Source organism: Mauremys mutica, chromosome 11 (assembly GCF_020497125.1).
Source record: "Mauremys mutica isolate MM-2020 ecotype Southern chromosome 11, ASM2049712v1, whole genome shotgun sequence".
NCBI lineage: Eukaryota > Metazoa > Chordata > Testudines > Geoemydidae > Mauremys > Mauremys mutica.
This window is the reverse complement of record NC_059082.1, coordinates 47,595,338-47,607,867: the sequence shown is the minus strand read 5'-3', so window position 1 is coordinate 47,607,867 and position 12,530 is coordinate 47,595,338. Positions and strand designations below refer to the sequence as shown.

The 12,530-nt window shown below is 46.8% G+C and overlaps 1 protein-coding gene across 2 annotated transcripts in view; it reads left to right on the top strand.

The window, feature by feature from the left end:
- The first annotated feature begins 2,405 nt into the window (after nt 1–2,405).
- The window catches only part of CCDC78 (coiled-coil domain containing 78), a 98,373-nt gene continuing 88,248 nt past the window's right edge, over nt 2,406–12,530 (top strand). Inside the window, exon 1 of one of the 2 annotated variants that reach the window (XM_044980332.1) lies at nt 2,406–2,488. The gene's annotated coding sequence lies outside the window, so the exon portion shown is untranslated. The remainder of the gene's footprint in view (nt 2,489–12,530) is intronic. The other variant, XM_044980328.1, reaches the window with a different exon arrangement.

Here is a 12,530-nt window from a genome sequence, read left to right as displayed (position 1 = left end):
GCCAACCTCCGCTGCCTGGTGTTATAGATGGCCACTTTAGCCACGGCTAGGAGGAGGTTGCAAGAGGGTGGTGAAAGGGATGTATGTTAGCCCTAGAATGATAAAGGCCCTTTTTCCTACAAGCTGAGAAGGGGTTACCTCAGGTCAATTGGGGACACCTTAATACAATGAAGGAATGCCTGAGACCTTTTAAAACCTCTCCTCTGGGTAGAGAGACAAGCTGCTGCCAGGCTTATGGCAGCAGGGAAATACTGTAGGCTTCTCTAGGGTGAGAGACCACCCTCCATCCCATACGGGAAACAGCCAAGGCTGAGTGTCTGCTAGGGGAAGGACTGACCACCCTAGGGCAAACAACAGGACAACACCCCTCCCCAGCAAGGGGGCAGGGAAAAGTATCCCCTTTTGTTTTTGTGTTTGTGAGTTTGTTTCCTCTTTGTTTGGTGGAGGTCTGCCCCGAGGCCTACCCTGAAAATATGGACAAGTAAGCATAGAGGGGGAAGACAAACACTACGCCAGTGGGGCTGATTTACCCCAGGCCCTACCACCACCAGAGGGGGAAGTGCTAAGTGTGGCAAGATGGAGGAAGTGCCTTGCCATGCTTGATGAAAGTAGAGAAAAATCCAAGGAAAAGTCTCTGAAATAATATTAACATATAAACTCTCTGGCTTTCACTAAGCGTGAGAGAATCTCAACTGTTCTGGCTGTTGCATTCTTCAAGGTGATGAGGCTATGAAAAGTTTCTAAGAAAAGGAAGAATGTTTAATTGACCCAGGGCTGATATGTTTTCCTGTTGCAGTACCAGCTTCTTCCTATTTTTCCGGCCTCCAGTGTCCTCAGGATGAATGTTGGTGTAATTGGGAGGATCCACCCAAGCCCGCAAAGGGGGCAGGATCTAAGTCTACATATTTCTTCCAGGTCAGGAAAAGGCCATGTCTGTAACCTCTTCTGGGGAAGGGGTTACCTTTAGGTATGGTGGAGTCAATGCTTTGCCTTCTCTTTTCTCCAGCCTGCTCTCTTTCATCATGCCAGTTATCTGCTGGGCCTGTTGCTGTGGCACTCTGTTACACTAGACAGGGAGCCAGAGGAACACAAGATCCTTCTATGCCACCAACAGTGCTGAATTGGGATGATTTGGGTGCAGGAGTTATCTGGTCTCTGGAGAAAGGGAAGAGTAAATCCCTCCATCTCTGGCAGCCCCCTGAGGGTAGGTGGGACAATAAATCTTTGTTTCTGGTAGACGGGGACCATTTCCCCTATTCTGCAGTGCCTCACCTTGCTGCCACTCTCAACTGCTATTGTACATTCAAGATCCAATATTCCATGTGTCTCTTAAAGGGGCCTTCACCTTCAAAATTCTTTTCCTGTTTCACTAACTTAGATCTAGAAAAGATTGTCACACAGAGGGTCAATGTTGTGTCCTTTTTAATAAGCTGACAGTACTTCCAACCCACTCACTTTGGGAAGACAGAGTTTAAGCCTGACATAACTCAGCTCTCTTGCTTGAGGACTTGGCTGCTTGTATTATAATTATTTTTTCTTTCCCACATGTTTTCATTAACTGAGACGTGGGTTTCCAAAGCTGTGACAGCCAAGTTCCCATCACTGTCATGAACAGTCCCCCAAACAATTGCCCCCTGCTCTTTCCCTGTCTGTGCATAGTTTCCAGGAGCTTTTTGATGGTAGAGCCTCAACACAAACTGTCTTCTCAAAGACCCCGGAGCCACTGCTGAGTGTATTCTCCAAAGGGATGAATGTGACCCTCATGACCTTTGGAGCATTGGACTCCAGGAAGTGACTCTTTAAATATATCAGAGGGATAAATACCAGGGAAGGAGAGGAATTATTTCAGCTCAGTGCTAATGTAGACACGAGGACAAACGGATATAAATTGTCAGTCAGGAAATTTAGGCTTGAAATTAGAGGAAGGTTTCTAACCATCAGGGGAGTGCAATACTGGAACAGCCTACCGAGGGAAACAGTAGGGGCGAAGGACCTCCATGACTTTAAGATTAAGCTAGATAAGTTTATGGAGGAGATGGTATAATAGGATAACGGGCTTAGTCAATAGGTCAATTAAGTGCCACACTGGTAAATAGTACAATGGGTCAATGATATGATATTCTTAACCTTTTTCCAGAGGGTATGGCTGGAGAGTCTTGCCCGCATGCTCGGGGTTCAGCTGACCGCCATATTTGGGGTCGGGAAGGAATTTTCCTCCAGGGCAGATTGGCAGTGGCCCTGGAGGTTTTTCGCCTTCCTCCGAAGCATGGGGCAGGGGTCGCTTGCTAAAGGAGTGGGTAGATCGGCTTATGTGGCCTGCATCTTGCAGGAGGTCAGACTAGATGATCATAATGGTCCCTTCTGATCTTGAATTCTATGATTCTATGATTCTATGACACTAGTGACAGGAGTGACCACTCGGGGATTATCCCTCTGGCTATCGATTACCTCTTTGGGGAGCTGTTGACTGAGAAGAGATTAGCAGCTGGTGAGTTTGGAGACTTGAACAGAGCACTAAAGAACTCAAAATAGTTAACTGCTCCAGCACTGAACCACTTGTCATAACCAGGGGTGAGCTGGAGCCGGTTCGCACGGGTTCGCGCGAACCCGTTGTTAAATTTAGAAGCGGTTTTAGAACCGCTTGTTAACTAGCTTCCCTGCGAGGGAAGCTTTGATGGGCTCTGCCTGGGAAGCCTGTAATTCCTCCTCCCGGCCGCCGGGGGGCGCTGCGCTGTGCTGCGAGAGCCATGTGAGCTGCCTCCTGGCCCTGTTGCTGCTCCTGCTCTTTGGACCTCTGGCCCTGGTGAGTCCCCGGCTGCGTCCTGCTGCTCCCAGCCCCACCCCCCGTGTGAGTATCTGCGCCCCTCCCCCGCCTTCCCTGCCACAGCCACCCCCTGCCAGCCTCTGCCCACAGCCACCCCCAGCCAGCCCCTGCCCCCAGCCCCAGCCCTTGCCCCCAGCCAGCCCCTGCCACCCCCTGCCCCCAGCCAGCCCCTGCCCCCAGCCGCCCCCTGCCCCCAGCCAGCCTCTGCCCGCAGCCAGCCCCTGCCCCCAGCCAGCCCCTGCTCCCAGCCACCCCCTGCCACCCCCTGCCCCCAGCCAGCCCCAGCCCACAGCCGCCCCCTGCCCCACCCCCTGCCCACAGCCACCCGCAGCCAGCCCCTGCCCACAGCCGCCCCCTGCCCGCAGCCAGCCCCTGCCCCCAGCCACCCCCAGACAGCCCCTGCCCCCAGCCAGCCCCTGCCCCCAGCCAGCCCCCAGCCACCCCCTGCCCCCAGCCACCCCCTGCCCGCAGCCGCCCCTCTGCCCGCAGCCGCCCCCTGCCCCCAGCCAGCCCCTGCCCGCAGCCAGCCCCCTGCCTGCAGCCGCCCCCTGCCACCCCCCTGCCACCCCCCTGCCCGCAGCCATCCCCCTGCCCACAGCCGCCCCCTGCCCCACCCCCTGCCCACAGCCGCCCGCAGCCACCCCCTGCCCACAGCCACCCGCAGCCCGCCCGTCTGCATCACCTGCCCACAGCCAGCCCGTGTCACTCCCTGCCTCCAGCTAGCCCTGCCCCATGCCCCTATCTGCAGCCAGCCCCACATCCACTGGTGCCCTGCAGTTCCCAGGGCAGTAACCCTGCACACGTGCTTTAATGGGGGGGCAGGGAGCAGCTGGGACCCACACATGTGCACACCCTAGAGTGACCAGACAGCAAGTGTGAAAAATCGGGACGGGGGTGAGGGGTAATAGGAGCCTATATAAGAAAAAGACCCAAAAATTGAGACTGTCCCTGATCACCACCCACACATGTGAAACGGAGCTCATTTCTAGTTCAGCCCCATCTTTTTAAAAAAAAACTTTAGGTAGGGTTAAAATACATCTGTATTTTCCTGGACATGTCAGGCTTTTCGGTTCTTAATCACCTCCTGGGAAAATATGGACGTATGGTAACCCTATTGGTACAAAAAATACATGCTGTCGCACATCCCTTAAATCAGAACTTTTTATAGGGAACCCGTTGTTAAATCAGAACTTTTTATAGGGAACCCGTTGTTAAGATTTTGGCAGCTCATCACTGGTCATAACCCTGGTCTACACTGGGTGGGGGGATCGATCTAAGATACGCAACTTCAGCTATGAGAACAGCATAGCTGAAGTTGACATATCTTAGATCGACTTACCTCATGTCCTCACTAGACGCGATAGATCAATCCCCGATAGATCGATCACTACCTGCCGATCCGGGTAGTGAGTCCCACCCAGCAAATGTTCCTGTTCAATATGACTGAGTCCAGCAGACATTACATTATTAACAGACTATGCACTCCTACCTGCAAAGGGGTTTGCATTATTTTCAGAACTCCTTGTTCTTAGGGCTTAGGTATGTGTAGTACACTGGGTCAGAGAAAAGAGCAGGGAGATGGGTTCAAGCCACAAAATTTGAATCTAGATTTCAAACACTCCAAAATTTGGGCTAGGATGCCTCACTAGGGTTTTGGCTCAGTCCATTATAAGGGTAGGGGCCATTTGCACATTTCAGATCCATAGCTGGGTTCAAATTTTTATCACCCCCAAAACACTTGTTGGTGTTCTGATCAAAGATTTTGATTTGAAACCACCTGTAATTTTGAAAAGACTAAGTAAAAGCCCTCTCTGATGGACTGCAACCTTGTCATGGAGGAGAGGCTTGTGTGGGCTAAAGACCCTCAGTGCTATGTTGTCCGGAACTTTCATATTCCTGGTAGGGTCACCCTTGGCAAGCAGATCCGAGGCAAGGCTCCTGACTAACTGCAGTCCAAACTTCGCAGGACCCCAATGATGGATCGGATGCATAAGAGGACCTTCTAGTACCTGTGGTTTTGTAGGCAGATGAGGGCTGCAGCTGGAGGGATGCCCCTGGTTGTCTTGGATCCCCTTGCCACTTGGTCAGGGTTTTCCTCCTGTCAAGTTTCATGTGGTTACTGCCTGTGCATTGGTTTCCCCATGTTAAGAGATTTCACGTGCAGGCCTCTGCCAAAGGGCTCACACTCGCCCAAAATCCTGTGGTGATGGAGGAGTGGCAGTGAAGACAGGAGCAGTGATCTCTGAGAGTCTTCAGTCACAAATTTGCACACAGGCGGCAGCCATGTAAGGGTTGTCTTATGCTTGGATGAGACAGAAGTGCATTTTGGCAGCAGCGGCTGTGACTGAGCAGGTCTTTTCAGGATCCTCTTTGCTCACCCCAAATGGGGAAGGGGCTAAAAATGGTGCCCCAAACATAGGCTGTCTCATACTCTTCTGACTGGATGGCTGCATCCAGTGGAATCACTCAACTCTGCGGCCAAAACAAAAGATACAAGACAATGAAGTTCGCCACCTGGAACGTCTACATTGTTATGGACTCTCAGCACAGTGAATGCCCAGAAAGAAAAACTACCATAATTGCAAGAGAACTGGCAAGACTCAACATTGACATTACATCCCTTAGTGAGACCCGCCAGGCTGATGAGGGTCAATTAAAAGAGAATTGAGGTGGCTACACCTTCTTTTGCAAAGGAAAACCACCTGAAGAGAGACATATTCATTGACATTGCCAGTCAGCTTTTGGAACACACCTAAGGCAGACAAACTCATCCTCCTGGAAAATTTCAGTGCCAGAGTCGGACGGGACTCCCAACTCTGGAGCGACACAATAGGCAAAGAAGAGGTGGGAAATGTAAACCCCAATGGTATTCTCTTCCTCAGCAAATGTGTGGAGCATAACCTGCTCATCACAAATACCATTTTTAGGCACACATTTAAGACCACCTGGAAACATCCTCGGTCCAAACTCTGGCACCTCCTTGACTATGTTATAGTCAGAGCCTGAGATTACACTGACGAGCCATGAGAGGTACAAATCATTGTTGGACAAACCATCGATTAGTAAGCTCAATCATGTACCTGTAGCTCGCTCACCACACACCCAAAGACTAAGCAAAAGCATTACAACATTAAAGCACTTCAAGATCAAGCCTACTATGAGACTTTCCAGCAACACCTGTCTGAGAAACTCTTTAACTTGCCTGACAACATCATTTGACATTCAAGAGCACTGGGATCAATTTAAAAATAACATTCACAATGCCTGTGTTGAAACCATAGGATGTTCCACTCATCTGCACTAAGACTGGCTTGACAAAAACAATGAGGAAATCCTAGGATTAATTCAACAGAAAAGAAATGCATTCTGTAACTGGAAAAATGATTCTCTAATCAACGAAAACATGAGGCCTATCGCCTGCTCAAAGCCGAAGTCCAAGGGAGGCTACAGTGACATCAGAAACAAGAATACCCACTTGCATCTGAAGAAGTGGGTATTCACCCACGAAAGCTCATGCTGCAAAACGTCTGTTAGTCTATAAGGTGCCACAGGACTCTTTGCTGCTTCATCAGAAACAAGCAGTGGCTAGAGAAGGCCTCTGAGGTCCAGGGTTTCATAGACCAAGATGATATGAGAAGCTTCTTTCAAGCAACAAAAGCTATATATGGGCCAAACTCCAAAAGACCAATCCCCTTATGTTACCAGGATGGTTCCACCCTCCTCAAGGACAATGTGGCCATTAAACAATGCTGGAAGGAGCACTTTGAGAGCCTACTAAACCACAAATCCACAGTATCTGAAGACACCATAGGGTTCATTCCACGACACTCAGCAATGGAACTGTGACGTTATTAATATGAACCGTGACCGTATAGATCATTGTTGCAACCAAGGTCCTATAGTGGCACCAAATCTTGTACAAAGGAGGTCAAATAACGTGTCTATGACAAGGTTATGATTTGCTGGTTATGATTATGCTATTTGTATGCATGTATCATTTTGTATTTAAAGTTATAAGTATTGGCTCTATACTATCTGTATTTCAAACATGTGCTATGCCTTTGGGTGACACCCCAGACAATTTGGCATCAGCACTGCCTCGCCTGCTTGATGGCCCATTAAGGACCATCGGCTATACAACTGACCCATTGAGAGAAGGCATACACCTTGTGACTCAGCAAGACATGCAGGGACATGCCTATGGACAGAACTCTAAGGTTTTTCCATGCCATGTGCTGGGTAGCTTGTGTTCAGAACAAAGGAAGCACAAGACACAGGGCAAAAGGACTATAAAAGGCAGTGGCATCATCTCCATTTTGTCTTCAATCCTGCTTCTTACCTATGGAGGAACTTTGCTACAAACTGAAGCTCTGAACAAAGGACTGAATGACTCATCCAAGCTGTGGATGTATTCCAGAGACTTGATTTGAGCCTGCAGTTTATTCCATCACTGCTACAAGCCTGAAACAAGAACTTTGCCATTACTGTATGTAATTGATTCCATTTAACCAATTTTAGCTCTCATCTATATTTCTTTTTATGAATAAACTTTTAGATTTTATATTCTAAAGGATTGGCAACAGTGTGATTTGTGGGTAAGATCTGACTTGTATATTGACCTGGGTCTGGGGCTTGGCCCTTTGGGATTGAGAGAACCTTTTTTTCTTTTACTGGGATATTGGTTTTCATAACCATTCATCCCCATAAGGAGTGGTGCTGGTGGTGATACAAGGGAACTGGAGTATGAGGGAATTGCTTGTATGACTTCTGGTTAGTCAGTGGGGTAAAACCAAAGTCCTCTCTCTTTGGCTGGTATGGCGTGCCTTAATAGAAAAGGAACTCCAGCTTTGGGCTGTAACTGCCCTGCTCTAAGCAATTTGTCCTGAATTGATACTCTCAGTTGTGTCTCGCCAGAGGCCTCATCGTTACAGGAACACCTTGCTGATCCTCCATCTTTTGCAGGAGGCCAGAGTGCTATCACCCAAACAAAAAATTACAAGATACCAGGCCTAGACAGCATCCCAGCTGAGGTTTTTTAAGCTGGTGGAACAATACTCCAGCACAAACTCTTCCAACTACTCGATTTAAAATCTGGCCCTGCAAAGAAATTCCACCTGACTTTTTAAGAACACCAACATTGTTTCAATATTCAAGAAAGGGGACAAATCTTTGTGCGGGCACTACAGAGGTATTGCCCTCCTTTCCATCGTAGGGAAGATCCTTACCCGGATCCTACAAAACCGCCTCCTCCCCCTTGCTGAGGAACTTCTTCCCGAATCACAGTGTGGCTTCAGGCCATCTTGATGCACAACCGACATGATTTTTGTGGCACAATAGATTCAGAAGAAGTGCAGAGAGCAACACCAGGAACTGTTCATGGCATTCATCAACCTAACCAAGGCCTTTGACTCTATCAATCGTGATGCCCCATGGAAGGTGCTGTGTAGGTTTGGCTGTCCACAGAAATTCATTTCCATCATCAGACTACTCTGTGGTGGGATGACTGCCACCCTTCTGTGCAGTGGCTCAGAGACCAAACCATTCATCATTCACACGGGTGTCAAGCAGACCTGTGTCATTGCTCCAACACTCTTCTCTATATACCTTGCCATGATCCTGGTTCTCATCCATGACCACCTTCCTGATGGAATCATGACTGAGTATTTTATGGATGGCCAATTCCTCAATATCTGACGTCTCCAAACAAAATCTAAGATCACAAGAATTGGCATCACTGACCTTCAGTATGTAGATGACTGTGTCATCCTCACGCGCACACACACACACACACACACACACACAGGCCGACCTGCAAAGCATCCTAATCTTTTTGCAGATGCCTATCACAGCTTGGGGGTCTCTATCAACATCAGGAAAACCAAGGTACTCTACCAGCCCTTACCTGCAAAAACTACTCTTCGTACTCCACAAATCACCATCAGCACAGAATCCCTGGAAAGTGTGGACCATATTCCATACCTTGGCAGCCACCTCTCCCAAACAGCCAGCACTGACAAAGAAATTGAATACAGGATATGCTGTGCCAGCACATCCTTTGGAAGACTACTCAAACGAGTCTTCAATGATAGAGATCTGCAAACTGGCACCAAGATCTTGGTTTACAAGGCAGCTGCCATTCCCACCCTTTTCTATGTGTGTAAGACCTGGGTAACCTACAGCCCATATCTCAAGTGGCTGGAGTGGTTCCAGCAGCGTTGCCTCAGGAGGATTCTCAGGATCAGCTGGGAAGACCAATGCTCTAACATCAGCGTTCTCTCTGCAGCTAACATCAGCAGTGTAGAAGTGCAGGTCATGAAACACCAACTGCGCTGGGCTGGCCACTGTGTATGTATGCCTGACACCCGCCTCCCACAGCAAGTACTCTTCTCTCAGTTACGTCAGGGAAGAAGGGCTCACAGAGGGCAGCGGAAGCCCTTTAAAGACATACCTTTTTAAAATGGAGGCATCAACCCAACAAACTGGGAAGACTTGGCACAGAACAGAACACACTGATGCCACACCATACACCAAGCCACAGCCCACTTTGAGGAGAACAGATGTGCTCATGAGACAGAGAAGCGACAAAGGAGGAAAGAAAGAGTGCAACACTCTAACCAACAACTCTGTTTCTTCCAACATTACACTTGTCACTTCTGTGGGAAAATCTGCACGGCATGAATTGGGCTCTTCAGCCACCTAAAACCCACCAATGAACCTCCTTGGCAGATGACATCCTCGCACTGAGGGACAGTCGAAGAAGAAGAATTAAAAGCACAGTGCAGAAGGGAAAGCCCAGCAGGAAAATGTAGTTTTTAGCTCTTGATAGGGAGAAAACACATTAATTAGTCTTTTTTTTACTTGAGAGTGGTTGGAGCTGTTCCTGACAAGTAAATGTTAAAATGCTATGACTACAAAAGGACAAATTCTGCCCTGATTTACTTCCTATGATGTAAATTAGGACAGAATTTGGCCTCACATTTCTAAACCAGAAGAAAATATCAGGTAAAAATCTTTTTAATCTGTTTGTATAGCACCTAGCACAATGGGGTCCTGGTCCATGCATGGAACTCCTGGGCATTGTGGTAATACAAATAATAAATAGTAATAATAAAAATCAGGGTAGATTTGATTTAAATCAAATTGATTTAAATCAGTAGGTAGGAAGACTCGATTTAATCATGGATTTCTACATAAAAGTGCATTCTTGGTGGTGGTTATAACCTTAATACATATTCTTCACAACTCAGAGATTGATGTAGGTTTCATTTTTAGAAGTACACACTATACATTTCTAAAGTGATTTATTTTGAAAACTTTTCAGATTAGTTTTACATCTATATCAGAAAATGAATGATTGTTTGATTATCTGCTTCAATTACCTTTGGTAAATGAAATATTTATGAAGTCATTGGGAGGTGAACTATTTCCAATTCAACAGGTTAATCATTAATATTTGGAGGATTTTCTTGCCATGCTGTATTAGGAGGAGAACATCAACAGACAGACATTTAAATTGTTTATTTAACTAAAACAACAACGTTATGTATCTGGATTTTTCTTCTTCAACAGCAAACATATAATATTTTAACAAAACAAGCATATGAATTTTTGAACTTAGTTAAACATTCAAGTTTTTTAAAATCAGGTTTGTTTTTGTTAAAATTGTTTTTAATTAAAATAGTTAAATTAAATTAAAAATTAAATTGACTATGTCAGTCAGGTCAACATGAGAAACTTAAAATATTGGCTTCTGCAGCTAACTCAGTCATCTTCACCTTCATTTTCCTGTTTGTTCATAATCTGGAAAAGAAAAACAAGCTTTCCTGCTTTCAGGTTCCAAATGATTTCTCAATTTAGAATGAATTAGTCCAAAGGGGAAAAATATTCTTTCTACACCGTCAGAAGAAGCTACTGCTGTTAAAAGTGAGATTATCACTTAAACAGTCTCTGAATCAAAGTGCTTAAGTGACTTCCACAAGTTCATTGGTGTGACTTTCTTTAAAACATCATCAGCAAACATCTATTTCTTGAATGGTTCACCCTTAGCTCTGATATTTATTATAGTTGGCATTATGGAGGGATGATTGCTGGATGTCCATGTCATAGCCAACTCTTCTTCTTCAGCAGTTAAGGTTTGACCCTGGTACTGAGTATTGAGAATATTTGCAAGAAAATGAGCTGGAGATAGTGCTTGTCCCATTCATTTTTTTAATGCTTGTAATTTAACTCTGTCATTGCATATTTCTCTTTTTAAGATCTCACTCAGTTCCTTCCAAATTTCAACAGCATGAGCAATAAAACAGCTATTTCCCTGCATTTTGTTCAAGGCTACAGAAATAGGCTTCAGGGTACTCGGCATGTGTTCAACATTTCTCTTAGCCAAACTTCTCAGCATTGTGTTTGTGACAGTGCCATCTATTTTTTTCACGATTTTGTTCACAAACTGTTATCAGATTAGGCCAGTTTTTTATATAGTGCTCAAAACAGTCCACTACTGAGTTCCATCGCATGTCTTGTGGGAGAGTTAACTTGGTTCCTCCCACTTTTTTCAGAGCAGCTGCTTCAAAGTGATTGTTACAGAAGTATTTTGCAACTTCAACAACATTAGCCTTTAATTCTGGAACACTGAAGTCTTTGGCTAGGAGGTGCATCAAATGAGCACTGCAACTGTATGTTATTAGCTTGGGCCTCTCTTCTAAATTTCTTCTCATCTTGGATACATTTGCAGCATTGTGTGTGGATCAAGCTGCGTACTAGACGTGAATTTTTTTTTCACAGTTTGTTATAGCTTTTACTGCTACTTCTTGTAAGTATTCTGCTGTGTGTGTGCATTTCCTGATGTATCAATTGTTTCTATAACGAAGACATTCCCTTCTTCCGTTGTCACACAAGCACATACAACAGGATCATTGTGGACATTGCTCCACCCATCAAGACTCAGGTTAACAATTTTACCCTCTAGACCAGGGGCGGGCAAACCATGGCCCAGGGGCCGCATCCGGCCCTCCAGAAGTTTTAATCTGGCCCTCAAGCTCCCGCTGGGGAGCGGGGTTGGGGGCTTGCCCTGCTCCAAACAGCTCCTGGAAGCAGCAGCATGTCCCCGCTCTAGCTCCTATGCAGAGGTTCCTGGCCAATGGGAACTGTGGGGGCGGCGCCTGTGGATGGGACAGCGCGCATAACTGACTGGCCACGCCTCTGTGGAGTAATTGGAGGGGGGACATGCCCCTGCTTCTGGGAGCTGCTTGAGTGAAGCACTGCCCAGAGCCTGCACCCCTGACCCCCTCCTGCACCCCAACCCCCTGCCCCAGCCCTGATCCCCCTCCCGCCCTCTGAATCCCTCGGTCCCAGCCCAGAGCACCCTCCTGCACCTCCAATCTACAGCCCCACCCCAGAGCCCTCACCCCCTCCCACACCTCAACCCCCAATTTTGTGATCATTCATGGCCCACTATACAATTTCCATATCCAGATGTGGCCCTCAGGCCAAAAAGTTTGCCCACCCCTGCTCTAGACCTTTTGCACAATGCTCAATTTCTTTCATACACTTTATCCAGCAATTTGCCTGTGACATCTGCTCTGTTTGGTGAACTGTATGCTGGTCTTAATGACTGAACCATGTTAATGAAGTGTGGGTTCTCAATCATACAGAAAGGAGAATTTTTTGCATAAACAAACCAGACAATTTTTTCATCAATTACCTCTTTTTG